This window comes from Triticum dicoccoides, chromosome 7A (assembly GCF_002162155.2).
Source record: "Triticum dicoccoides isolate Atlit2015 ecotype Zavitan chromosome 7A, WEW_v2.0, whole genome shotgun sequence".
Taxonomy (NCBI): Eukaryota; Viridiplantae; Streptophyta; class Magnoliopsida; order Poales; family Poaceae; genus Triticum; species Triticum dicoccoides.
Genome location: NC_041392.1, coordinates 695,918,727 through 695,922,420, shown reverse-complemented (window position 1 = coordinate 695,922,420; position 3,694 = coordinate 695,918,727). Strand labels below are relative to the sequence as shown.

Here is a 3,694-nt window from a genome sequence, read left to right as displayed (position 1 = left end):
ACAGACAATATTTGGGATGCGGCCGCGCGTTGGTGCACCGACCGGTTGGCGGCGAAACCGGACATGGGCGTCCGTTTTGCCGACCCAAACGGACATAATCCGGACGGAACGAACGTCCGTTTGGGGTCGGCTGTTGGAGTTGGCCTTAGCACTTGGGTGATGGGTAGCGGCGGCAAGTGGGGGATCCGGGAAGAGTAAAGAGAAAGGGACGAACACACTTTGTTTTCCTGCATCTACAGTCAGGCATCTTAAACTGGTGTCCGGGCGGGTAAAAAAACCCTGACCCACCCGGGCGCCTCAAACCGACCTCAAATGAGCCGGGTGAATGACACCCCTCACATTCGGTCCAAATCTAGAACGGGTATGGGCAGCCCAGTCTGTCCTTACTTGCCCTGTTCGCTTCTCCTCCAAATCCACTTCTACCCCAAATCGACTTCTTCTCCCCAAAATCCACTCCTCGCTCGCCATGTTCGACGGCGATGGAGCGGGCGGCGGCGGCGGAGAGAGCCGCATGGCTCCAAGAGGAGCAGACCCACGTCGCCCGGCGCATGGAGAGCATCGTCGTCTCGTCCTCCTCCTCCGCCTCTGCTTCGGACAGTGACGACAACGACGAGCCTGGAGCCGCTGATGCCTACACCGAGTCCAGCTGCCAAGACTCCAAGGGGAAGCGTCTAGGGAGGAAGTTGTGAAATCCAGCACCCTCCCCTTGTTTTAATTGGTATCAACTAGTTAACTATGTTGGAAATATGCCCTAAAGGCAATAATTAATGTATTATTATATTTTCATGTTCATTATTAAGTTCATGTTTCTATGCTACAATTGTATTGGTTCTTGAATATGAGATTCAGAGAAAAACCCAAATACATGTGTGCAAATATAAACAACAAGTGATCTCTAGTGTAGCCTCTAAGACTAACTCATGTATTAAAACTAACTCATGTATTGAATAAGGATGCTATCAATATATGAGAACACCGTTGTCATGATTACAACGGAGTTGGATAGACCCAACTTATATATTTATGAGACATGTCATTGCTGCTATGTTGTCGGTACTTCATATAACTTGTTCACATTTACATTGTCCCTTGGACCATGAGAATATTCCATACCAACATACCGATGGTTACTTCAGGGTTTACCACATGCACTCCGCATATGGATGTGTAAATAAAGGTGACTTACAAGTATACCGAAAACCTATGACTCGATAGCGATAGTTCAAGACTGAGGTTTACTCCTCTCACGATAAAGAGATACCCTCTGGGCCCACTCATTGTTACGGAGTCATTATCCTGTGGCAAAGCTGTGATAACATCCCTCATTTGAAGGGTAAGTGCTGACATCGCCCATTCCCTGATCTTTCGCTGCATCCTGCTTAAATAAAATTCCTTGTACCGTCCAAATATATTCAACCAGTTCACCTTCTGCGCCTTGTGTATCCTGTTAACGCACGTTCACTCCCCTCACATGGCTCCGCAGCTGTTCTATGCGGAGTACCTGCCCATCCCTCTGGTGAGATGAGGACCGACAAGCAACCCCACGGAAGAACTTGAGTGCCGGAGTAAAGCTGTGCTAAATCCGTTTGAAAATCGAATGGCCATGGACGGCGCCGAATAAAATCCCCTGCCCTCGCCGTGGTACACCGTTGATATTCCAGCCATGAATGATGAGATCATAAGATCACTACCTAGAGATGGACAATCTCCCAACCTCCCAACGTACCAATGCTGGGCCAGGTGCACCAGCGAGGTGTATGTAGTTGGTTGATCCTAGCGAACAACAACTCCTGCAGCAGGCACGCACTGCCCGGAAAATAAGGCCCCTTGCCCCCATTACATTCTTTTGTATCTTGTAGTACATTTCATCCGCATATTGACTTTTGTGGTGAAACGGGCTATCCTCATCAGATACAGTCCGCCGAAAACCCGGTCGTTCCGTAGGGCGAATTGCGCTCCGGTTCGTCGTCGTCGTCCCGGGTGTTCCAAACATTTTCACGCAGATGGCAGATGTCTGAAATTTATCCCATGGATGGATGGGTTTGAATCATGCCGTGCAGCAGCAAGAGGATGGGAGGGGTGGTACAGATTTCTTTTGAATCATGTTCATTAAAAAATATTGGGGTGTTGCGAGAATCGAACTCACGACCTAGAGATGGACAATCTCCCAACCTCCCAACGTACCAATGCTGGGCCAGGTGCACCAGCGAGGTGTATGTAGTTGGTTGATCCTAGCGAACAACAACTCCTGCAGCAGGCACGCACTGCCCGGAAAATAAGGCCCCTTGCCCCCATTACATTCTTTTGTAGCTTGTAGTACATTTCATCCGCACATTGACTTTTGTGGTGAAACGGGCTATCCTCATCAGATACAGTCCGCCGAAAACCCGGTCGTTCCGTAGGGCGAATTGCGCTCCGGTTCGTCCTCGTCGTCCCGGGTGTTCCAAACATTTTCACGCAGATGGCAGATGTCTGAAATTTATCCCATGGATGGATGGGTTTGAATCATGTCGTGCAGCAGCAAGAGGATGGGAGGGGTGGTACAGATTTCTTTTGAATCATGTTCATTAAAAAATATTGGGGTGTTGCGAGAATCGAACTCACGACCTAGAGATGGACAATCTCCCAACCTCCCAACGTACCAATGCTGGGCCAGGTGCACCAGCGAGGTGTATGTAGTTGGTTGATCCTAGCGAACAACAACTCCTGCAGCAGGCACGCACTGCCCGGAAAATAAGGCCCCTTGCCCCCATTACATTCTTTTGTAGCTTGTAGTACATTTCATCCGCACATTGACTTTTGTGGTGAAACGGGCTATCCTCATCAGATACAGTCCGCCGAAAACCCGGTCGTTCCGTAGGGCGAATTGCGCTCCGGTTCGTCGTCGTCGTCGTCCCGGGTGTTCCAAACATTTTCACGCAGATGGCAGATGTCTGAAATTTATCCCATGGATGGATGGGTTTGAATCATGCCGTGCAGCAACAAGAGGATGGGAGGGGTGGTACAGATTTCTTTTGAATCATGTTCATTAAAAAATATTGGGGGGTTGCGAGAATCGAACTCACGACCTCTCGCACCCGAAGCGAGAATCATACCACTAGACCAAACACCCTGTTTGTTTTCTTTTCTCCACATAATTCTAAAATAACTAAAACAACGCCTTTCTGTCCAGGAAAACCGGCAATACCCCGGTTAATCGCCATGCATGAGAAAAGGCATACCTCCAACAATGGTGAGATTCGCCTCTTGGTATGAGCGTGCCTACACTACACACATAGTATTAAGATTGAGTTTATTTGGCCCTCGGAGAGTATGGTTGTAATTTACATGTTTTTTACGGTATCTTGTGTCCTTAGAGACATTGTACTTATAATTCCAGACTTTTATTCACAAAAAATAATTTAGATATACACTGTCATGGAAGTCTGTTTTCACAAAGAGAACTCAGACCGTTTAAGTTAACTATTCCCCTTAACTGTGCTCGCATGAGTAAGGCGACTATAGTTTCCGACGCGTCCCACTGCGCGATCGCCGGGCTGCCTCGTCTCCTGTGGCCTTAGGACCATGGAGACGCGGTGGATCTTGCTCCTTGCCGGCGGGAGGGTTTCGTTTTTAGAGGTTTCTTGGACTTTTGATAGGGTTTGTGTCCTGCTCAGTAAGACGAGATGACAGCGGCGGCTCTCTGAAGATGGAT

The 3,694-nt window shown here is 48.5% G+C and overlaps 1 non-coding gene across 1 annotated transcript; it reads right to left on the bottom strand.

Moving 5' to 3' along the window:
• Window positions 1-3,040: 3,040 nt before the first annotated feature.
• TRNAP-CGG lies at window positions 3,041-3,112 on the bottom strand. The gene has a single exon. It is a non-coding gene; the product is annotated as a tRNA-Pro (tRNA).
• Window positions 3,113-3,694: the final 582 nt, after the last annotated feature.